At 34.9% G+C, this 25,979-nt stretch overlaps 1 protein-coding gene across 8 annotated transcripts in view; it reads left to right on the top strand.

The window, feature by feature from the left end:
- The window catches only part of LOC118200157 (fasciclin-1-like), a 680,498-nt gene that overhangs the window by 410,260 nt on the left and 244,259 nt on the right, over positions 1–25,979 (top strand). For 2 of the 8 annotated variants that reach the window (XM_085807026.1, XM_085807027.1), the window contains exon 2: positions 4,616–4,664. The exons of the other annotated variants lie outside the window; for them this stretch is intronic. The gene's annotated coding sequence lies outside the window, so the exon portion shown is untranslated. The remainder of the gene's footprint in view (positions 1–4,615; positions 4,665–25,979) is intronic. 8 annotated transcript variants of the gene reach the window in all.

Below are 25,979 nucleotides of genomic sequence, written 5' to 3'. Positions count from 1 at the left end.
TAAATAAAGAGAGAGAACGGAGGACGTGGGCACTATCCCTTTACCAAACAGTTAAATCAGTATAGCACCACGTCCACCACTATCTATAGCACCCCTCCAAAATACATAATGCCACCTGAAAGGTATTCAACGTGCACGACAAATAACATGCTACAGAGTTACAGATTAATATTCAAGATATATTACTGGACATTACTGATGAAAACATGACTGATGCAGAACTGATACAAAGCTGATATATTACTGATACTGATATTAATACTGCTACAGTACTAATTCGTTGATATAACACTGATTATGAATACTGATTAAATGGGAACGATTTTGCACAAGTCGGTAAATAAATCCACGAAATAATACGTTACAGAGACTCAAAATATTTCGAATTAAAGTATCACAGATCAATATTCTACTGACATTACTTGTACATTGCTGATGAAAAATAACTGATGCACTACTGATACAAGGCTGATGATATAATACTGATACAATACTTTTACTGATGTAAGACTGTTATATTACTCATGCAACATGCATATACAATGCTTTACTAACATTAATACTCATACAATACTTTACTGGTATTAATACTCATATAATACTGATTAATTGTAAATGGGAATGATTTTGTACAAGTCGGTAAATAAAACCACTGAATAACACGTTACAAAGACTCAAGCTATTGCGAATTAACACATCACATATGCATTATCGACACATTACTGTTACATTACTGGTATATTTACTGATGCAAATATGACTGATACACTACTGATACACTACTGATACAAGACTGATACACCGATGCAATACTTTACTCATATACGATTGTTACATTACTGATACAAATATGCATATACAATATTTAACTGTTACAGTACTGATGCAATACTTTACTGGTATTAATACTGACACAATACTGATTAATACTGGTGCACTACTTAGCTGATGTAAGACTGTTATAATACTGATACAAATTTGCATATAATCCATATGGAGCATACGTTTATGACAGCAGGAGAATTTACGCTGTCTGACATAAGTCTATGCGCTGCGCAGACAGTTTGTCCCTTAAATTGATAATCTTTGTAATCAGATATCTCTGCTTTAAATAATTTAATAAATTTTCAGAATGCCTGCTTGTTGGTACTTGGCAGCTGAATATGAAGATCAGATGCCAATGGACAAGTGGTCAGGTAATGCTCTGGAGACCCAATATCTCCGCAGCAGCAGAACTCAGTATAGCTGAGTTCGCGTTTTGCAGAATATTGCGAAAATGAACCACGGCCAGTGATAAATCGAACGAGCTGAGGATTGGAAATGATACGGTCAGTGTCCACATACGCTATGTGATACTGCGTTCGTCGGCCGGTTGAACCCTGGTCCCATTCCTCTTGCCACCGTCCAATGGCCTTCAATTCCAGGCATTTCTTTAGATATGAAATAGGCATGGGATATTGACTTGAGTATCTGCATGCCTGAAGCTGCCTCTTTGGCTAGACTGTCTGCAGAGCTTTCTGCTTTTGCAGTCATCTAGATAACCCTTGCTTCATCAAGGGTCGCACTAGAGTATTTTCATTTATCTCCTGGCGGCGGACCACACAGAGATAACTAAATCGTGTGTGCGGTTCCTAACCGATTTAAAAACAGTGTATGCAGATTCATTTCACGTCTTATGAATAACTAAATGGTCCTCCGAAATGAAACGAACGCAATTAATATAAAATTTTCCATAAAAATAAAGAAGACTGTTCGTTTATATGTGCATGTACAGTTCATACAAATTTGCACTTTTGCTCCGATCCTGCTGAAATTTTACAAACTAGACTCCAGAAAATGGCATTATCAACATCTAATTGTGTTTCGAAAAACACGTGCACCTTCAAGGCGATATATGTACTTCTACTATTGTTTTATTCATTGCTAATACTTTTTATATAAATGTTTATTCATTTGCTAAACATACAAAATAAATATTGTTAGGAATGTTTCATTTAGGTAGCTAAATTTATAAGGTATTTCTCCAGCCTTCCTAGCGCGCCTTCGTGGTGTAACGGTTCTGTACGCTGTGCCGGTATTCCAGAGGTCCGTGTTTCGATTCCCGGGGAAGGCGTTTGCTCAATTTTCATCTTGCCTGCTTTCAAAAATACCTAATGTCTCTACAACTTCAGTAGAATTATAATTAAAATTGTTGCATTTTCCCGTGCAATGCAGCGCGAGACAAATTTTAATAGAAAGCTATGCGCGAAACGTAAAAGTGCAGGAGCACGTGCATGTAAGATTAAATGGATATCTCTGAAATTAGTATTGAAACTGAATAAGTGTAATTTGCTACTGTGTTAGCTGTAACTGTAGTTAATTCCTCTTATTACTTTCTAGAAATCTCGAGAAACAGAAATTGCTGGCAATTTCGTGCGACGGATTGAAAGCTGTAAAAAGCCGGAGATAGAACATCTCAGCTTAGTTGTTTAGTTAGCTGCTGTTGTTATTGTTGCGAGTTCAGCGTGAGATCAGATTAGCTTTCTTTGTGCATTGAGTTGTATTTTAACGTTTTTAATAGTTTGAGGCATAACTACTTAATATTATATTGCGTGGTATTGTGAACACTTGTACGAATATCTCTGAGGAAAATTCCAGCTGTTATATTTCTTTTGATAGTGCATTCAATCTATTACGAACCCGTACGCACGCAACAATATTGACTCATTCCTGAACAGTTTCAGTTTTGAAATCTGATCGCACGTATCACTTAGGTTCATGCCGCTATTGTTGCACTTCTGCTATCAGCTCTTACTAAAAGGCTTACTTATCTTCCACTCTGCTCCGTTCGCTTGATCTTTAGACCAGTACAGGACATTCCAGAACAGCGTGGAGCCTTTAATGCAAAATTTAAGTGCTCTGTCTATCAGGTTTTTGAGAATATTTCGAAAACGGCCAAAGTGGATGGCGATTTTCTGAAAGCTCATTTCCGAAAAATGACACAACCGATAACAAAGCAAGTACCAGCTCTTAGTAAAACCGTTGCATAGAGCCGAGTTAGTTCTACATTGCTATGCGGTTTGATTCGAGCTGCGTAAAATATCGCTCAAGTCACTTTTGAGCTTTTTTTTTAAACATTTAAATGTATTTGTAGGATGTTTGGGAATGCTGACTTATATCTTTATGCTTTTAAAAGATATTTGCCCCACACGTGCATCCCTTATAGTTTCTCGAAAGTGAACAAATGGTTTCTTCGTTCTAGAAATAAAATGAATTAATCCCTTAAAAGGTAGCTAAACGAAATGAATTATATTTTGCAGTGGTAAGCAGTCATAGTGAAAAACCGGTCTGGAAAATTTTTTCATCTGCTTTAAATGAAGCTAGTTTCCCTGCTTGGCACTTACAGAAGTTGAAAATTCTTGTGGTTACGGTAATACTGTTTGTAGAATTGATTGCTAGCAGTCACTTTGATGGGGGGGGGGAGGGAAAGAAAATATGCTTTTCAATAAACACTGGAGGTATTTATCTCTAGTATCGCACCATTACCTCTAACGCAATACCAGTGATGGTATTCTCATACCAAGGTAGCTCGGGTGAATCAAGCAAAGGATTAAAAACTAAGAAATTGGTATTAGATGGGCAATATGTTACTATTATTATTATTTACCTGTTCCGCTTCAAAGCAGTACACGGAAGGAATGGATGCCTTCGTGGAGGATTTTCCTAAGAGAAACTGGCTCGTATTAAATCGTTACACATGGGGAAAAAAAACATGAAAACACCCATGCAAATAGCCCGTTCGCAGGTTTCGAACATGGGACCGAACTACCAATGTTCAGTTATTTTACCGCTCGGCCGCTGGGGGACTATGCGAAATGTATGAGATCTCAAACTTTTTTTATTTGCAATAATGCTATAAATATTCATAACAATTAGATATATTATACTATAAATGTATTTTAATTTATAGCAAATATACTTATGGAATCACTATATAAAAATAACTATAATAATTTTATTTTTAAAGTAAATGAACTAATACAAATAATAACATTCATTTTATAAAAATAAAATGAATTATTTCTTAGCGCTTAGAAATTGCTCAAGTCTTTAAACAATTCGGGATAGGTTAAATACAAAAGTTAATTTAAAATTTTGACCGAATGAAAAACGCTTTGAGAATTGCTTATTTAAGAATCCCACTGGAACATAAATTAAAGAGATTATGTGTTGACGATTAACAAGTGCCATAACAAGATATATGGCAAATGTTACAAATCGATAGCATTGAAACTTTTTGACGGATTTCTAAAAGACGCAGGTTGGAGAATTTCATATTACTTGCTGTACTTAAGACTAATTCAGTAACATATTGCAAATTATATTATATTAGCTGGTTCTGCAGTAGTTTCGAATAGTAGTTACCAAGTAGTGTTCGTCAGAAAATAAGCGCTCATGTATAATAACTCAATTTTCTTCTTCCATCTTACAGCAGAAGTCTTGATGGGAAAAGGAGAAAATGGGGTTATTATTATTTCTGAATATGCATATTTAAGTAACAGTACAGCTTCAGTTGTTGTTTAATACATTTATATGGGAAATTAGTTAAACTAATGTTTAAATTTTCTATTTTCAGGTAAGAATTCCTGATATATGTAACCTAAATGCTGTGGTCATAATACTTGGTAAGAGAGTTACTTTATTATTATATACACTGGTGTGCAAAAATTAAGGAGGAGACGGTTTTTTCAATATAACTTTCTACAAAAGCTTTCCGTATCAACACATTTAATACCGTAAGATCCCCAATACGTAGGGACATGAGTAATGTAAGCAACACTTACTAAAAGAGAAATCAGAGGGATAAAAAGAAGCTTTATTGAAAAAGTAGCATGGAGCGCAATGCGACTGAAGGCCAAAACATCCCTGTGATGGGTGTCCAGCAAGAAACATCCGGTCTTTAATAGAGGATATGATCTCCCCTGATTGCTAGGCAGGTTTCACAGCGTCTGCCCATGCTGAGAATGGGGGTGTCAATGAGTTGTTGAGACATTGCTGCCCATTCGTCTTGCTGTGCTAATCGAAGCTCCGGAATCGTTACTGGTGGTAAGGTACGAGCTGCCAAGCGTCTGCGTAGAAAATCCCATGCATGCTCGATGGGATTGAGATCCGGAGATCGTGCCGGCCAATTCATACGTTCAATATCCTCACTCTCTAAGAGCTGTTCGGCAGCTACTGTGCTATGACATGGTGCATTGTCGTCCATGAAAAGGAACTGCGGACCCATAACGCCTCTAAAAAGACACACATATGGTAGAAGAATCTCGTTACAATAACGGGCCCGTTGACTGAACCTGCGTCGAAGATGGGAAGGTCTGTACGACTACCAAGCATGATGCCTCCCCAAACGAGAACACCGCCACCTCCATACCTCTCCCTTTCAATGATTTTCGAGGGATGATTGCGGCTTCCTCGCTCTCTCCAGATGAGAATGCGATGAGAATCGCTACTCAGACTGAATCTGCTCTCATCTGTAAAGAGTACTCATCCCCATTCATTGTTTCTCCAATTCCGGTGTTCCCGGCACCACAGAGAACGCCTTCTCCGATGGGCAGGCGTTAGAGGTACACACCGTACAGGGCGTCGAGCAAACAGACCACCACCGTGCAGTCTTCTGGCCACGGTAAAACGCGATATCGGTCGACCAGTCGCCTGTGTCGTTGTGTCTAGCGATTTCTCCCGCTGTCTGCCGCCTGTTTCTTCTGGCTTGTAAGGCAATATACCGGTCATCTCCGGGTGTGGTTCCTCGTGGACGACCACTACTAAACCCCCGGATAGCTGTTCCTGTAGTTTGAAATTGTCTCCAAAGTCGTGAAACGATGATTTGAGCAATTCCGAACTCTGCAGCCACACTTGTCACACTGCGGCCTTCCTCCAACTTCCCAATGATTCGACCTCGGGTAAAAGCATCCAGATGTCGTCTAACAGATTGATTATTCGCCATTTCTCGCTGAGGCAGCAACTCGGTCTGATTTTAACTGCTATACGGCGTGCATTCTCTTTGCCAGAAATACTGATCTTACACCGACAACATGCTTTATACTACTCAGACACTCCCCCGTTACGTCTACCTGCATATCTGCGCATGTGCTACCGTACATCACCTTACTTAATCTCCTGATTGGTCTTTCTGTCCGCTCTGCCTCTTCGTTCAGCTGATATGCTAATTTTTCGACTTCGTCCTTAATTTTTGCACACCTGTGTATATTTTGCCTTTGTGAATATTTACTTCGTCTATAATATTAGTCAAAAAAATAAAAATATGACAAAAGAGATTATTTATTCAAGCTGCGTTTAAAAAATGGTCAAAAATTTCATTAATCTACTGGGTATTTTAGCAGTAAAGCTGTTTGTAGTTAAAAGTTTGAGTGCCTGAGAATTACAGGCGGATTTTTATCTGCGTGGAATAACCACCGCATAATTCAAGAAACAACCGTGTTTTCTTTTTTTGAAATTTTTAATTAAGTGCTCAATTTTTTTCTCCTCGTTTTCGTGAGTTCTCTTAAAAAATTATAAATAAAGAGCGGTATTAAATGAAATAAAAGAAAAGGCTTTTCATTTTTTATATATTTTGGTACTTTCTCGACACTATCAATCGAATTCCTAACACCACATTAGTAGTTTACTTGGCTGTATACAACGCTGATGAATTAAAAAAGACATTTTTGCACCAAATCTCGCAGGTTTACAAATTATGCATTCATGAAATGATGACATTGAGCATTTGTTCATCTCTTCACCAAAAATGCTGCCAAAATAGTCCCGCAAAAGAAAGACGTATACTATGTTCGCAAAGAAGGTGACAAAGACAAAATAAATATTAGTTCAGAATAGCAGAACTTATCGTTAATTTTATCGTTTCATCGCTGAGAACTCTGCCCAGGGTACACCACACTGTCCGATTCATTTCAAGCCAACAGTTGAGTCGAATGTGAAAACCACCGTTGCGAGGATAGGATTCATTTCAAGATAAAAAAAAATCCAAATCCATATTACCTAAAAACTAAAAACATAAACCATAAAAATCATTATTTTCAGGGAAAATGGCAGGAAACATATATAGGAAGTACAAGAAGAAATTATTATAGTAATAATTAGTATAGGAAGAAGTACTAATTACAGAAATAGTTATTAGTGATGTTATTAGTACAGGGAGTATTATTACGGTAAAAATTTGTCCTATTTTTCAGTTTAATACTAGAGGAAGAAACACGCAGAAAGAAATTATTACAGTAATAATTATTTATGTTGTTATTACTACATGAAGGAATTATGGTAATGATGATTATTATTAAATGATTTTTTATTATTTTGAGTATTACAGAAATAAAAACATTTGGGGAATGAGCAGATGTTTAAAAATATGTGGATAATGTAAATCGAAAGAAAACATTTCAGGAAGAAATTGATAAAAGGGCAACGTTAGTTATTAGTAAATGATTTTTCTTATTTTGAGTACTACAGAAAAAATAAATTAAGAAACAAATTGAGGAAAATACGGTGATATTGTAAATAAAAACTTGAATGAAATCTTAAAAAGAGTATTTCTACAGACATAAAATTTTAAATGAAAAGTCTTAATTTAATAACTCGATAAATTTAATAACATTTAAAGAGGACAGTTTGAAGAAATAATTAAGTAACCGGCAATAAAAAGCGAATGAAAATTCTTGGAATGAAAGAATTTTATAAATTATTTATAAATCCCTTTCCTTTTTACCTGAGTTTCTTTTTTCATCAATACAAAAATGGAAACCTTTCTAAAGGTGATATAATTAAATATCTAACGCTTGCACAGAAGCAAGCTATATTTAATTAAATTCCAAAAAACTTGCCTAGAACTTCCAAAGAACTACTTTTCTAGAATATTCTCCAAACAGGATTTTTATTCCTTTTTGAAACATAATACTGTCTAACTTATTTACATAAAAGTAATGACGGTAAAAGTTATGATTAAAGTATTTCTACGATGTAATTCTTCCTTTACTTCGAGTCAAAATAATATCACATTTTCTTTTTGGTAAAATATCATTTCTTTTCGTGGGAAACATATAAATCCCCCGATATCTAGCATTTAATTGGTTAAAAAAAATCCATTTTAATTGAGTCTCGTTTTTATTACACTCATCTGACCGCGTTTCGCTCCTCGTGAACATTTGCTAAATCTTCGAAAGAAGTCGGTGTTATTTTTTTAAGTTTTTCTAACCCATCATTGGCAACGGTAGAAAATTAAATTTTCCTTTCATATATCACGCGGGCGAACGTCTACGTCCTTTCCTGTAGGAGTCATACTGCTAAATACTGTCTCGGTAAGAGGTGTAGCAGCTTTTAATGCAGTAATAAAACAGCGTAGCGTGTTCGGGTAGCAGTAAAGAATTCGCGATCCCTCTAACCGTAACTGAGTAAGTGCGTGGGCGAGTTTGTACAACCTTATCTCTTATCAGAGCTTAATGGCAGTGTTTGCTCGGAGGTTGTTACAGTGGGAGAAAATGAAAAATTTAGAGAGAAACTGGTCCATGGATGCTGCTTCTTACGCTAAACAGGGCTTCAAACTTACTGGGTTTCGAGTATTTTTTCTTGAAAGGCATTTTAATTCTGGGAAACACTACTCTGGGACATTTATTTGCATATCTTTCTAAAGTACGGGCACTTCATTGCATCGTTTCTGCGTCATATGCATAGTACTCTGATGTATCAATCCAAGTATCCAAGGTAATAAAGACTGGTATACTTCTTCGTGGAAAATTACTTTTACATAACAGAAGGGAACTGTAAAACAAATAAAAAATTCCGTTAAATTTTTTGTTCTTTTAATTGCTTTTTAAAATGAATCTAAAATTCTATACTAGTTCAGTTTAATTTTTATTCTTTTAATTGCATATTGTAAAATAAATTCATTGCTCCGTCTATCATATATTTATTGAGTATTTAAGTTATGAAGTGCGTAACGATTTTAAGGAGGATAATGAAAATTGGTTATTCATAATAAAGTTATGTAAATAACGGAATAGCTATTTGTTAGAATGACGTTATTAATAATTTAAACTCGTTATTATAAAAGGCTCACTAGCGGCCGAGCGGTAAAGTCGTTAAACACTGGTAGTTCGGTCCGAGTCCCGCAAATGGGCTGGCTGCATGAGTGTTTTCGTGTTTTTCCCCTTGTGTAACGTGTATATGAGCCAGTTTCCCTTAGAAAGTCCTCCACGAAGCCATCCCTGCCCTCATGCAAATAGCCCTCGAGGCTGTGCCGTTAATGACATTAACCAAATCGTTATTATAAATCCCTTACCTTTAATTTAAAAATCGGTATATTAGTTTGCAATTATCAATTATCAATTCCAAGTACAATACAAACGAGTTAGTCAATGATAGACGTGTGATGTGTTATTTGTCAAAATAAATATTAAATTGCTCATGTTATAAATGCATTATTTTCAATTAGAATGTCAATAATGTTGCAGAATAATGATAATAATAATAAGGTTTTTAAGCTCTCGCTCAGCTCGCAGTTTACCAATCTATTGTTAGATTGGTAAAAACACAGCTTTTCTGGTCTTTAGAGCTTTATTCATTAAGAATCGTAAAAATCAACAGTAAAATATAAAACGCAACAGTAAAAATCAACTCAACACTAAGATGTTCAAAAACAGAATAATTTTAGAATTCTCGATATAGTGTTTAAACTGTACCATACTATTTTTATGTTCGCTGTGTTATTTCTTTAAAAATAATACATGGCGATAGAATTTGGTGCCAGCATTCTTTTATTTGAAAAGTGATACGTACACAAAAATTATACTAACAAAAGGGTGAGAACAAAGACTAAGTAAGTAAGTATCAGCACCTGTGATGCTAAAAACATAGGTTTCATTAGATCATTGATTTAAAAAAATCCACTGTATTTCGTAAGAAAAAGGAGGAATTATCTCTGTTTTTCAGAAACAAGTATAATGTAAACTAAAGCGTTTAGAAACAAGTATAATACTATATGAGCTAAAGCATTCAGAAGCAAACATAATATAAACTGTTCCCAAATATTGCTGATGTTTAAAAAAATCTATTAATATAACAGGGCATAATAGTCTGAGAAACAAGTAGTTCATGAAAATCCACATGTTAGCAGTGGAAGCTATGCCTGCATAACCTTTTGTTTGTTCTGAGATAGGCGAACCAGCGGCCGAGCGGTCGCTGAACACTGATAGTTCGGTCCGAGGTTGGAATCCCGCGAACGGGCTGGCTGCATGGGCCTTTTCCTGGTTTTTCCCATGTGTAACGTGTATACGAGCCAGTTTCCCTTAGAAAGCCCTCCACGAAGGCATCCCTTCCCTTAGGCAGATAACCCTCGAGGCTTTGCCATAATCACACGCATAACATATTGTTCTGAGATATCGGGCCACAAATAAATATATAATATAAAAAAGAAACTGAAATGTTTCAGATTTTAAATTACGCCCAAAGGGGCGTTTTTTTAACGTTTTGGGCGTTACCTTTAATATCACGTTCTTTGCACCTAAACCATAAAATTTAGTTCAATAGCAATGTCGCAAAATAATTTTAAAATGAGGCTATCTTTAGATTTTCCGATACACAGTTCGACGCGCTGGAGATAAAAAAAAATTCCCCCCACCCGGAGAGTGTTGCCATTGCTCGCTTTTAAATCATTGAGTTTGTTACTCAAAAATTCGTTAAAAGTTTACAAAATATGATATCGATAATAAAACAAATTCCAAATTTCAAATTTGGGATTTCAGATGCCCATATTCGCAGTAGGATTATGTCATTCAAAATTGGATGGCTCTAGATACCGTTGTTTTATCACAATGCAAGAAATATACATACATTTATGCAGATTTTTCATTATTTAATTTCTTCAAATATAATGCAGGTCTTTTAAGATTTTGTGGCAACAGTTTGAAAAGTTAAACGACATATATAGGAGTCCGACGCAAAATGCCAAAACGAAAGTTATAGTCCTGCAGTACTCAAATCCCTTTGGTCTAAAAATCGTACCGATTGTTTAAATTAAAACGCGTAACATGATTTTATATGTCACAAAACCAAAATTAAACAATATCTTAATGCTCCATCTTTATTACCACAGGAGTTGGTACGGTTTATTTTATTGTGGCAAAACCTCGAGGGCTACCTGCCTAAGGGAAGGGATGCCTTTCCGGAGGACTTTCTAAGGGAAACCTACTTTACACATGGAGCAAAACACAAAAAAGACCTATTCAGCCAGCTCAATCTCTCGGAACGAAGTACGAGGTTAAGCGCAGGTGGGCCTGTTCTGACATGAACGTTAGGAACTTCTGAGTATGATGCATATAACTCCAAATATCTGCCTGTTTACAGGATAGTTGTCATGGTTTTAAAAACTCGCTTTGTGTACTATGAAGCTTCATAACATCATGTTGGGATATAGATGAACATTTCTTCGCAAATCGTAAGAAAGTCTTGCAATTCATCACTTCCTTTCACTTCAATGTCTTGTTCTGCTTGTCTTCATTTTCATCCTCGACCTCCTCATCTTCTTTCTCCCTTTCCTAGTACATGTCCGATTTTTTCGTCGTCATCTAGAAAAAGTGCAATGGGAATAGAATTGTCTGCCCCTATCTAAACCTTCCTCTCCTCCACATGAAACTAATCTTCTCAAATTTTCCGACTTATTTTAAAACCCAAAAGTATCTTTTTCACTGGACTTGTCTTCTTCGAACATGATCCTAGACCACACTTTACATCAAAAGCGATTTAAAGTAATGTTGATTATATCTTTTCAGGAAAGATACAAAGTACGTATGGCGTTCATCACTCCATAATGCTTCTTAAAATCGTGGACACTACTTTCAAAATTCACACATAGATTCATAAAAAGAGATCAGTAGTTCATCTTTAAATTCTGGATAATTCTTTTATTCACCAGTTGCATAAGACATGGTAGATTAATCGGTAGAAAAGTTACAAAATAGCTTGCGTATTTAAAACTTCTGATTGTTAGCCCATTATAGACTTCCATAACTCACAGGCCTAAGTCGTGATTTGAGTTTAAACTTTCAAAAGTGTCGTTATTTTGATATTGCCGGTTAACAGGGATTTTACCGTAATTCAGCATAACTTAAAAAGTAGTAACAAATATATATAATTGTAACAAATATATAGAGAACCCTATGCTTTTTGTATTACAGTGAATTTTCAGGCGGTTAATATGAGGCGAAATGAACATCATATATTCGGGACAATGCGAGTTTTGCCATAGAGAGCAAAAATACAGTATTCAGAAATTACATAGTGATAAAGCTCTTGACATACAGCTAAAAGTAATGTACATTCAAATCACATTTAAATTAGTCTTAAAAATGTAGCGAATTTTGATTGATAATACAGGTAAAGACTAATATTTATGATATTATAAAGTATTTCTCCCACCTTCCTAGCGTGCCTTCGTGGTGTAGCGGTTCTGCACGGTGGGCAGGTATTCCAGAGGTCTGTGGTTCGATTCCCGGCGAAGGCAGTTGCTCATTTTTCATCTCTCCAGCTTTTCCAAAAAAATACTAATGTCTCTAGAATGGCTCCCGAACTAAAAGGGTGTTGGATGATTATTTTCCGCACCCAAGATTTGGTGATTGGGTCTCCTAAAAACCTCAGTCCAATTAACCTAATGACTCTACAATGTTTCGCACTAACACATTTGGGATTACAATTGAAACGAAATATCGGTAGATGGGGAAAATTTTGGGGGTCTACCAAAATATATAAGTTTTCTGAACTGAAATTTAAGTTGAAATTTTTTCAAAAACATTTCTCACAGTTAACTGAAATGCAGTGCGCTTCTTTTCATCTGAAATCAAAGGCAGATTTAAATTGTCTTTCGCAATGAAGGAAAAATAAATCTAAAAATTAATTAAATTTTAACATTGCACCAGGGGCTCGTTAAGGTATTTTATACTGTTGTTGAGCTATTGTTTGTTGAGTTTATCTGTCTACTCACTGCTGTTGACACAATGTTTTTGTGTATTTTAAATTTAATTGTTAAACATCCCTTTTTTCGCATTTGCGCAACATAAAAGTTAAAATAAAATTTAAAAAAAATAAAGCCAGCGAATGGTTTAGAATTCTCGATAGGGTGTGAAGTGTTACTATATATTTTCCTATTTGTTTTCAGTCTTTTTCTCAGTTCATCGTATCAATGTTCCGTGTTCTTAACAAGATGACTTAAACAGCGGTTTATCTTTTTAACTTTATTATTAAATATCAATTTTTTCCCACTTACGCCACATAAAATTCAAGAGCAAAATCACAACATTTCTAAAAACAACATATCTTTAGAAATGACGATACCGTTTCAGTGTTGCCATTCGTGTTTTAACCCAAAAGTGCTCTTAGTCTCGAATCTCACTTTCGTTGCCTGTTTCGCTTTTCAAATAACTAGTCTCTGGCACTGCCATCAACCCAAATAAATATTCTAAATAGAGTATTTAAATTAATTCTAAAGAAGAATTTTGCTGGTCCAGGTAAAAATTAATGAAAGATATAATGAGCTGAATTTGTTGTTCCTAAATCTCTGTTTGTTAATGAATAACAGAGCTTAAATATTAAAAAATACGTATATTTCGTTTTCTAAAATAGCAAAAAAACTGGCACGGGGAAGATAATTTATTTTAATCTTGCCGTGGCAACTGTTGGAAACTGCATCTTTACATTTCAATATCTAATTTGTGAGCGAGAGTATAAACATTGATCTAGTAGTTTTAATTATATTTCACTTACGTTTTAGTGGCAACAGGTTTAAGTCTTTTTCCTTTTGTTCAAAAAACGTATGTTCTTCCTTTTTAGTTAGAGTTGTGTGATAAATGTTTCTCGAGAGCAAAAGAGTTATTTTTTAGTAGTTTCTGAGAAGCACCGTAGAGAAAGTATACTAGAAAAATATTCGAGCCCGCCATCGTACGGCAACAAATTTAATTTAAATACCTGAGTACTTTTACTAAATTTGAAAGATAAACATCTTACGCTTTGCGTAGTGCTAACACATTTGAAAAGTGGTACGGACACATATAAAGACCGAGATTAATAGGACCTCTGGTGATAAATAAATAAAAGTAAAATGAAAAAATCTGAAAGGTTTCAGATTTTAAATTACGTCCAAAGGGGCGTTTTTTTAACGTTTTGTGTGTTACCTTTATTTATTAAATATCATGTTCTTTGCACATAAACCATAAAATGCAGCTCAACAGCAATGTCGCAAAATAATTTTAAAATGAGCATATCTTTAGAATTTCCGATACACAGTTCCGCGCAATTTTTTCCCGAAGAGTGTTGCCATTGCTTGCTCTTAAATCAATGAGTCTCTTAATTAAAAATTCGTTAAATGTTTACCAAATATGAAATCGAATATAAACCAAATTCCAAATTTGGACTTTCAGATGCCCATATTTGCGGTAGGATTAAGTCATTCAAAATTGGATGGCTCTAAGTAGCGCTGTTTTATCACAATGCGAGAAACATACATACATTTATGCAGATTCTCCATTATTTAATTTCTTCAAGTATAATACAGGGCGATAGTATCTGTTGGAAACGATTTGAAAAGTGGTGCAGCCTTATAAAGTTTTCAACGCAAAATCGCAAAACGAAAACAATAGTCCTTCAGGGACAAAAAGCCCCTTTGGACTAATAAAATATTAAAAAACGAAACGCTTTTCGCACTTTGTTGAAATGTTTTTAAATATTTACTTTACAAGCTTTTGGAACCATGACAAAATGCATTATGCGCATACGAAATGAATTATGTGTGTTTTCATTTAAATTCGAAGACGGTTTAAGTCGATTTTGTTCAATTTTTGGTAAGAAACAAAGTATATCTCATTGTCCTTTCGACACTTTAGAGATGTTCTTTATAAAACCAAATACTATATTATTTCGCTTTTATAGCTCTATTTAAACAAGCATTTTCCCTATTTGTCTAAGCATTTTTCCTATTTATACAAGCAATTTTCCATTAAAAAGTAAGTTGAATGCCAATTTGTGAAAGAGAATCAGTTTAAAATTATCCCATGCTCAGTACACATGACTTAGAGATATATTCGCGAGCTGTATCATATTTCATTCAATAAAGCGTCTTCGAAATTTATTTTTTCCCTAACGAAAATTGCGCAAACTAATGAAGGAATTTGAAGTCGTATACCATTTCACTTCCCCACCCTATCATTCAACCGGCATGCATCATTACCAACAGTTTCCACTTGTACCCGTTAATAAATTGTCCCTCCCTCCATTAAATATCCTTACTCCATTTTCCTCCGCAAAGTGTCTCATTTCGTGTTGCCACCGACAGCTTCGGAATAAGATAACTGCTCGCCATAAATTCAAACAGTGCTTCATTAAAAGTTCGAACTGGGAAGCAAAATCTGTTTTTCTCGTTTTGTTTTTTATGCGCGTAATTTGTAACTCAAGCTTGCAGAAAATTTAATGACTGATAGAATTCCTGTATCTGTAGAACAAACGAATTTTAAAATATACCCCGTTTTTAACTGTTGTTTTTATTGCTCAACCGAGCTCTGAGGTTGGACGCTTTCGCAATATACCTCATTTTAATGTTTGTTACAAAAGATAAGTCTTATTAAATGTTGGGTAAATGTATAAGGTATTTCTCCCGCCTTCTTAGCGTGCCTTCGTGGTGTAGTGATTCTGCACGCTGGGCCGGTATTTTAGAGGTCCGTGGTTCGATTTCCGGCGAAGGCGGTTGCTAATTTTTTATCTTTCCTGCTTCCAAATTACCTAATGTCTCTACAATGGCCCCCGAACTAAAGGGGTATTGGATGATGATTCTCTGCATCCAGGATTTGGCGATTGGGTCTCCTAAAAATCCCTAGTCGCCCTTTAAAAGGGGAGTATATAAGGTATTTCTCCCGGCTTCCTTGCGCGCTTTCGAAGTGTAGTGGTTCTGCACGCTGGGCCAGTATTCCTGGGGTCGGTGGTTCGATTCCCGGCGAAGGCGTTTGCTCATTTTTCATCTTCCCTGCTTCCTAAAAATAGCCTAATGTCTATACAAATGTATTAAAAATTTTCGATTAAACTTTATTGAGGAAGAGAAAGTTTAAAGAAATTAGAAAAATGTACTTTGAAGTTATAAACTGTGACGGAAGCTTTAGTAGCTGGGTGTCTTTCAAATCTTTAATCTAAGGAAGCTATTTGTAATATTATGGTATTAAATGGAAATAGAATAAAAATACCTTCTGAATATTTTACTTTGATCAGTAATAAAATTAAGTTAAACTTAATAACGGAATGGGAAATCAAAGAAATATTTTCAATTGTGTTAACTTCGATAACTAATTCCTGCAAATCATTAATCCAAGGAATTTATATTGTTACGAAATGCCGAGATGCGATAGATAGCCTCTCCGCCAAGCGGGTTAGGGTTGCCAGAAAGTGACAAGGAAAGGCTGGGTTGCAAGATTTGGCGCGAAATCGCCCGTTTAGTGACATGCCATATCAGGAGCGAGAACATTCCAGAACGAATTCTTACCGGTTTTCCCGAAAATTCCTGAAGGCAGGTCAAAAGCTGTACGCATTCTGCCTGTACGCGGAGTAGCAAAGTATCTTGAGAGTACAGAGTACGTTGAGTTCAGTGGAGCTCCGAGAGTGCTGGACCGTGTCGGGGGTTGTACTTTAGTGCTTTGCCGGGAAGCTGTCTTCAGTTTTTTAGCCCGAAAGCTTGAAGGCTGTGCTACTGATTGTTTCAGCGTGTTTGTCGTAGATTTTTGGACTGTAATAACGCGTGTTTAGAACTGCCCTGTGTAATACTGACGAATAAATTGTGTTTTTGATTCTTCATCAAGTAGTGTCATCAGTCACTTCAAATCCACGAACCCGTAGAACGTCACAATATGTACCTTCGGGACATTAAATAGGCTTAGAGAATAAAATCCCCCCCACACACAAACACAAGTAGTTTTTCTTGAATTAATGATAGAATTAGATGTCTTTCAGTTTAAAAACTTCTTAACATTAGAAATTTAGAAATAAATTGGTTCTGACGGTTTTAAAAGTATGTATTAACTACATCTGGTTATAAATGTGCGTAATCAGACTCATATATAGAAAGAGCTTTCTAGTTTTTTATCAAGTTTTAAAATTTTATTCTATGAAGATTTTCGTTTGACTAATATTAAAAGAAGAAATATTAGGGATTAGAAAAAAATTTAAATTTAGATTTCTTTTCATTTGATATGGCAAGCAACATAAGGGCTACCTCAGTGATGCCTCTGTGTAGGATTTCTAAGACAAAATAGCTTATATTTTCCTTTACATAAAAAACTACCGTACACTGGCGTAGATTTTATATAACCCTTAGATTGGTAGTAGGTAACAGAATGTTTTGCCCTTTGAAGAAGATGGACCTATGTAAATCGACCTCCAAACCAATAGAGATGGATATTTATTTACCTGGTCACATTAAGTTATGTCTCTTCCACCTGGAAAGAAAAATATTTAAGGGAAAACTTCCCCAGATCTTGGACTGAATTCTCAAGGCACATCCGTTTTTATTTTCGAGAGAGTAGCGATATTTCAGTCTAACTGCATGCATCTCTTTAAGGATACCTCTATGGGGTTCACACGTAATTCTGCTATTAGTGTATTTTTTAGAAAAGTGCTTTTAAAACAAATTTGAGAACCAGATGTGAACTAGTTTGCAGATGCTTATTTGATTTTATTTATATCCGCCTAATGAACGATGTATTTCTTTGAATACTTGTTTATCTGAACTAATGAGAATTTCCGGATAATGAGCAATTTAGCTGTATTTAACTTACATGCTGTTTCTTCCTTCCTTCCACATGCCTTCCTGGTGTAACAGTAGCATATTCGGCGCGAGAGGTCCAGGTTCGTGTCCCAGCGAGGGCATTGCTCATTCACATCTCCACCATAAACAAAATCCTAATAATTCTACAGTGGCGCCTGAACTAAATGGTGGCTGATGATGATTCTTCACCAGCAGAATTTCGCGATTAGGTTCCCTAATCCCCAGTCTCTCTTTAAAAAGAGGGGAGTATATGAAGTACTAAAGTATTGAGCGAAGCCCGACTCGCCTAACTATCCAAAGAACAGTTACAATGGTCATAGGGCCCCACTCACGACCAAGCATAAACGAGGGCAACCAGCAACCGGCCAGCCCCAAATAACTAAGTTCAACCCTCCGAGAGACCAAAGAACAAGACCCTAGTAACTTAAGACTAGTATAATGAAAAATAATAGGAATCATGAAGAAACAGATGGTATTTTATAATTCATATTTTCCAAAATACCTCTACAATAAAATGTGTATACATTCCATTCCATTGACGGAAGACGCGAGCACTGTACCTTTACCATAGGGTGAATCAGTTCAGCACCGCGCCCCCCAAGATCTAGAGCAGCCAAAGAGGCCACATGAGAGCCGCGCACAGAGAGACCAAGCCCAACGCCGGATCCACCCAGGGCAGTTCAACGAACCAAAGGCCCATAGGGGACCCACACCTCGTCGCCCAGGCGTCAGATTTATAAAAGAAATATTTACATGGCCAAACAAGGGCATAGAGAGATACAATTAAGTACATTAATAATATATCAAGGATTGTACAAATTTAACAATAAGAGGTAAAGATTACAAGATTACAAGATAAAACAAGTTACAGGAAAATGAGTACAGAACACAGAGGGCGTGTTATAAGTTAAGGGCATCACGATAAGACAGAATAGGCCTATTACTGGTTAATGACATCACAATAATACTAAATCTGAATCAAAATTAAATATATTAAATAGGCCAGAGTACATTAGGGAGGATAAAGTAATGGCATGGGTACATAACAAATACAAATCCAAGATATGAGTGCATGTGAGTAATAGAAATATGAGTAAGTATAAGGGCAGTACACTATAAATGCGTTACCAATTCAGTATAGAACAATTCAGTATATGAGAATGCAGTTAATATTAATCAGCACATAACCGATACAATACAAAAAATAAATAAATAAATAATAATATAAAAAGTCAGTATAAATCAGGTAATACAAAGTCAATGCGTAATAAATAGAATCAGAATGGATCAGCCCTTAACCAATACGAATAATATAAATATAAATAGTACACTACAAATGACAATATGCAATAGATAACAGGTAAATCAAATTCAATGCTGTAGAAATGCAATCAAGATAAAACCGCACAGAACAAATACGAATAAAATAAATACAAATGCATTATAAATTCAGTATAGAACAAGTAATACAAATATAATAAGTGATACAAATTCAGTGCATAATTAATCTAATCAAGATGAACTCATATAAATGCAAAATATAACAGGTAATGTAAATTCAGCGCAGATGCGATACAAATTTAGTATATGAGAGGTAATACAATTCAGTATGTAATAAATGCAACCAAGATGAATCAGCACATATCTAGTATGAATAATATAAATAGAAAGATAAGGGTAGTACACTACAAATGCAGTACAAATACAGTATATAACAATGTGATCAATAGAATTCAGCACATAACAAATACTGTGAATAGAAATATATACAGATTCAGTATATAATAGACAATACAAAGTCAGTGCATAATATATGCAATCAGGATGAATCAGCACATTATAAAAATGAAGAATGTAATATGAGGATAAGGGCAGGACATGACAAATGCATTACTAATGCAGTATGTAACAATGCAATCTATATAAATCAGCACATAAGAAATACAAATACTATTAAATATGAATGCAACACAAATTCGGTACAGAACAGATGCATATATTATGAACCATTACTTAACTAATACAGATGATATAAATACTAGTACAAATGCAATATTTGAATATGAGTGCAATATAATTCTATATGCTATTAAATATGCTATTATAATATGCTATTAAATATAAATGCAACACTAATTATTGAAGATAAATGCAACACAAATTATTGAAGATAAATGCAACACAAATATGAATGCAACACAAAAATTATAATATGCTGTTAAATATGAATGCAACACAAATTCAGTACAGAACAGATGCATTTATGAAGAACCAGTACTTAACTAATACAAATGATATAAATATGAGTACAAATGCAATACAGAAGAAACTGCAAATTAAGTATGCAGTAAATAATATGTGCAAGTAATAGAGATCACAGATAAATTGTGTTATATAGTGCAGCATAATTCGTATTACTAACAGTATTGAAACAACACTAGACAATAAATGACAACATACTAATTCAAAATGCAAAGGATATGGTAACAATACAGCTAAATTAATTGATAAATGCAGTAAATGAAATAATATAGAAGGTGTAGGAAAATGTGTATACAATAAAATAAGTAAATAAATATATTTAAGATAGAAGGTATTTTTCATAAGAGTTTGCTTTGCTTTGCTTGGCTTGGGTTGGGTTGGGTTGGGTTTTTGGGTTGGGTTTTTGGTTTGGGTTTTTGGTTTGGGTTTTTGGTTTGGGTTTTTGGTTTGGGTTTTTGGTTTGCCCTTGCCCTTGCCCTTGCCCTTGCTAGGGCGCAGTCCAGTCCACCTTGCAAAACAAAGTTTGCCCTATGACCATACACGGGCTACGCCATTACTAAGAGTATGTATAAGAGTATGTATTTTCTTCCTTCTTTCCGCATGCCTTCGTGGCGTAATTGTTAGCACACTCGGTGCGTATTCAAGAGGTCCAGGTTGAGTCCCGGTGAGGGCATTGCACATTTTCAAATCTCCTGCTTCAAAATAACCTAATGACTCTACAATGGAGCCCGGACTAAAAGGTGGTGGATGATGATTCTTCACCACCAGGATTTGGCGATTGGGTCATCTAATCTCCAGTCCCTCGTATTTCTCCCTCCTTCCAGCATGCCTTCGTGCTGTAACGGTTAGAAAACTCGGCGCGTCTTCGAGAGGTCCAGGTTCGAGTCTCGGCGAAGGCATTGCACATTTTCCATGTTTCCCGCTTCACTATAACCTAATGGTTCTGCAAACTCAGTTGAAAATCTTGACATCCATATAACTCAAACCAACAAGTTTGAAAATTGATTTTGTGTATGAGTCACGTTTGACGTTTCTTACGGATTTGAGTTCAATTTTGTTTTTGGAAATTTACATCTCGCTAATTTGCTCCGAAACGTCATGAAGCTTTATTATTCCATGTTTCTGGTTCTGGTATTCGGGTTTTCGGTGCTCTGGATTCCTGTTCACTACTTTACTTTGTGAGAACAAGCATCATATTTTTTGTTCCGATTATTCGTGGCATCAAGCGATATATATGTATATAATATTAACAAACATGTATATACGTAAAAAAGCAAATTTAAGTTTAAAATAATTAAAAAAATGTGCAAACATATAAATGATTTAATTTTCAAACTAATCTACAATATCATTTAAATTCAGATAGCATAAGTAAAACAAGTGCGAAACCAAACCATAAAAATAAGTTCACCAATTTAGCAAATTAAACTTAATCTAAAAAATTCCTTAAAAAATGCATAAGTGAATGACTGTTGAGCAGGCAGGAGACAGACTTATCAAGGGGAAGTTGCCTCCAAACCTAACTCTTCAGTCATTCAATTCGTGTTTCGTCATTCATGCAGGCAAGGGTAAAAGTCAAAACCAAAAGTAAATACATAGTGAAGAATGTCCAAAAAGAAATACCAATAAAATGTTATCTTGAGAAATTAGCAATTAAAAATTAAAAGTCTAAAAGGAAAATACCAATAATGAAGTATTTTGAGAAATAAGCAAATAAAGTCTAGTATTAAATAAAATTTTTTAAATTAAATTAAATTTTTTTTAAAAAATTAAATTTTCCAGAAAAATTAATTTAGAAACCAATGCATTTTAGAAACCCTTATCTACAGAATCCTCCCCGACACGAATATACGATATATAAATATCGTCTGACCTGTTTTTTTCCCCTGGCTTAAATAATGAGATAGGTGAGATGACTATCACCACTGTTGAACCTCATTTTCGCTTGTCTTATGTAGTGGATTTAGAAAAAAAGTTTGTGCATTTTTCGTTCCTTTTTTCATGTAAAGAATTTGTAAGACGCCTATAAATTGACGTCATCTATAACCCATTCTTCGTGAAGTTGCAGTCTACTCTTGGAAGCATTACTATGGATGATTAACATTTCTACTAATCTTGAAGAATGAAGGAAGCACATTTATGCTCAATTTTGTTCTTATGTCGAGACACGGCAGAATATTGAGTTTAATTTTAAGTTGCAGAGCCAGCCAGAGAAATGATATTTGGATATTAACCACGCATACTAAATTTTAGTTGAAATTCCATTTGCCAACCACCATAAAGGAAATTATTCGCGACGATATCATAAATAAAATCTTAAATCGACAAAAATTTGCTTTATGTATCACGATTCAGAACGATGAATTTCGAAGAACCTTTCTATGTAATGCGATTAGCAGGTAGCTCTTTTTATTACCTTGTACGAAGTAAAGGAAGTCTTGTAATCGCGAAAAATGTCGGATATCGTATTTCAACGAAAATATCCATTTTGACCGATCTCAATTCCATTTGAACGATATTTTTGCGTTACATCTGTACGTACGGACAGAATAAAAGATTCTTTTCCCCAAAACGGATTGTGAACTGGATTTAAAATGGATTCAGAAGAGATCTATTTCGTGACGTCTGTGACGATATTAGACCGGTATAACATGTAGATGTGCACCTCCCTTTTCGGTTGCAATTCGCCTCATCAAACGTATGTAAATATAGCTATATATATATATATATACCCGCTCTGTTACCCGGCTCGGTGAGCTCAGATTTTTATTCTTATTATGTTGGTAAATTGTGCAGGTTTTGCTTTGAAAGTGATTAAATTATCTTGTTATTATGTTCCGGTTAAGGTTGTTATGCCTTTAGTTAATCTGCATTCTATAGTTGTAAAATTATCAAAAGTTTCACTAAGCTTAAAGGCACCGCAATTTGTTTACATTTGAAACATAGTAGCATAGTGAATTAAGTGAGTTTCAGCTTCAACTTCATTGGCATTTTTGCCGAGTGGGGCCAAAAGTGTTGTGATACGAAATGTCCGTCTTTTTGTCTAATTTTAATTAATTTAAACTCTAAATTTAATTGCAAGAAGTTTTTTTTAACTTTTGTTTTAACTCTATTTGGTGTTTTAGGATTACAATTTTTATGGAGATGTTTTGAGTTTTTATCCTTGCCGGGAAGTGAGAACTGAATTGTTTGAATGAGAAGTTTATCTCTAATGAAAATCGGGGAAATAAGTTTAAATGAAATGCAGCAAAATGTGCATAATTTTTGCTGCATTTTAACGGCCATGCAAGGAAATCATGTAGTGTCCATATCAGATTTTTTTTAGATGGTTTTGATTGATAGCAGTTGCTAAAATAACAATCAGAAAATGAAAATCGATTCACATGTAACCGCAGTTAGCTTCCTTTACATTATGCAATAGAATAGGTAATTAAATTGTCTATCTTTATCACTACTTTATTGCGAACACCATGTAGTCACAACTTAATTTATGATTAGCTCTAATATTTGTAATTTCCTTCATCGAAATATTTTTACCACATACGGTGTGTTACTTCTTTCGATTCCTGTCAACCAATGATAAGAGACCGTTCCGATATTTAAGAGTATATGCTCGTTAAATAGATATTCTTACATGAATTCTAATAGTTAGTTAAAAGTTAATAATGGAAGAAACCTTAAACGAACATCTGCGAATTGGAACTTCTGTCCAACATGACGATAAATTGATTACAAAATAGCACAGCGAGGCGAAACTGTAGATCAGGTGCAAAACTGAGCATCATCTTAAAGGCAAAAATTACCTCGAAAAGGCTTAGCTATTTCAAAGCTTAATTATATCGGCTTGCAATGCAAATTTCATGTTTTAAATTCGCATTCGGTTACAATTGAGTTATTACTGTATCACAGCACAGAATGTCTTCCTTCGTTTTCGAAAATGTCAGGATATTCATAGTCATTATTACAACGGATATTTATGCAAAGGAAAAGAAAATCTGAAAGTTTTCAGATTTTATATTATTAATCACAAAATCACAAAAGTTTTAAGTTTTGTGTGTTACCTTCATTTATTTAAATATCATGTTCTTCGCACTTAAATCATAAAATTCAATTCAACAGCAATATCTCAAAATAATTTTAAATGAGCATATTTTTAGAATTTCCGATACACAGTCTCGCGCGCTGGAGTTATAATTTTTTTCCTGTACAGTATTGCTATCGCTGGCTTTGAAATCGTTGAATTTCTTAATCAAAAACTCATAAATACTTTACAAAATATGAAATAGATAATAAAACAAATTCCAAATTAGGGTTTCCAGATGCCCATATTCGGTGGGGGATTACGTTATTCAAATTTTGATGGTTCTAGGTACCGTTGTTTTATCACAATTCGTGAAACATAGATTTATGCAGATTCTTCATTATTTAATTTCTTTAAATATAATGTAGCGCGATAATATTTGATGGCTTGAAGAATGAAACGGACTTTAAGGTTTTTAACACAAAATGCAAAAGGAAATAATAGCCTTTCTGGGGTATCCCAAAACAATTTTTTAATTTTCAAGAATCGTTTCCCAGTTAATATTAAACAATTCACAAAACTTTAGGAATTTTCAGTCTGAACAATAAAATCCAGATGGGGCTTCTTTCTGGTGAATCTATAAATAAAACATAAAATATGTCTGCGAAACCTCGTAAGACAAATGAAATTCGAAAATTCCTCCGCTTCGTTGAAAATTACTTCGGCTCCTCAATACACTCCACAACTTACCCGGATGTGTTCGGCAGGGTGGAAAGAAAAGGAGTCGAGTAGAAAATCCCATCAGCCAAAAGCTATCCGAACCACAACAAAGTTCATTATTCACACACGAGATAGCCACAGTTAATCGAACAGAAAGATGACTGAGTGCTAAAACCGACAACCGGAGCTAACGTCAAACAAATAAATATGGCCGCGCGTATTATCGACGATTGGAGTACATTGACCTTGGAGTTATTGACGATTTTTTACCGTTTTCCCTTCGCATCACGTTGCAACACTCTGCCGTATAGACATTGAAGACCGTCTGGACCCATTTCTGGTACCTAACGTTTTCCAGCGTTGATATATGGGAGGTGTAATGTTATTTGACGCTTTGTCCGCTGAAAACTGTTGTTGAGGTGTTAAGGATAAAGTTAAGAGACAATTTTGTTTTTGCCCTTTTTTCGGGTAGCTTGAAGCATCACCACTATGTTCGAAATTTTGTGCTATGCAGCGTATATTCCAATGACGGAATTTTCCGGAAAACTCTTCTGCAGCTATTTTTAAGAATCCCAGCAAAAATTTGCATTTGCGTTCTTGAGGACTCGACGAGGCTTAGAAAATCCTGAACCATGCAAATGCTGTCTGTTCAAAATACGAGGCTATTTCAATCTCAAAGAAAATCGATTTTGTACGATGTAAACTGCGCAAAATAGAAAAAAAGGGGGGGGGGACAGTTCGATATCTCCCGGTCCTACTGCGCCGATTGACGAAATTCAACTTGCGATTTTTATATCTCAAAAGCGCGAGTAAGTATATGTATTAGATTTATATATAGCATTGTTCTAGTATAGGTATTTTGACACGAAATCGGACTTTTTCTGAAATGACACGCCACATTGTTTCCATATATCAATTCTACCACTCAAATTGCGCCAAACTGCCAAGTTTTGTAAAAATCGCTCGAGGAATTTTAAAAAAATAAGCTCCCAAAATTTTAGCTCCTCAATGTCAATTGAGTTTGGTATATATTTATTAATATTTCTTTTTTTTATTAAACTTATTTGATTCTTCCTTTCACATTTCGAAATTTAGGTTAATTCCAAATAAAATTCGCGCATTATTTATAATGTAATT

Source organism: Stegodyphus dumicola, chromosome X1 (assembly GCF_044657685.1).
Source record: "Stegodyphus dumicola isolate Sdum_Otavi_A_Nest chromosome X1, ASM4465768v1".
In the NCBI taxonomy this organism is placed as follows: Eukaryota; Metazoa; Arthropoda; class Arachnida; order Araneae; family Eresidae; genus Stegodyphus; species Stegodyphus dumicola.
The sequence above is the reverse complement of the archived record's forward strand: the minus strand, read 5'-3'. Positions and strand labels throughout refer to the sequence as shown.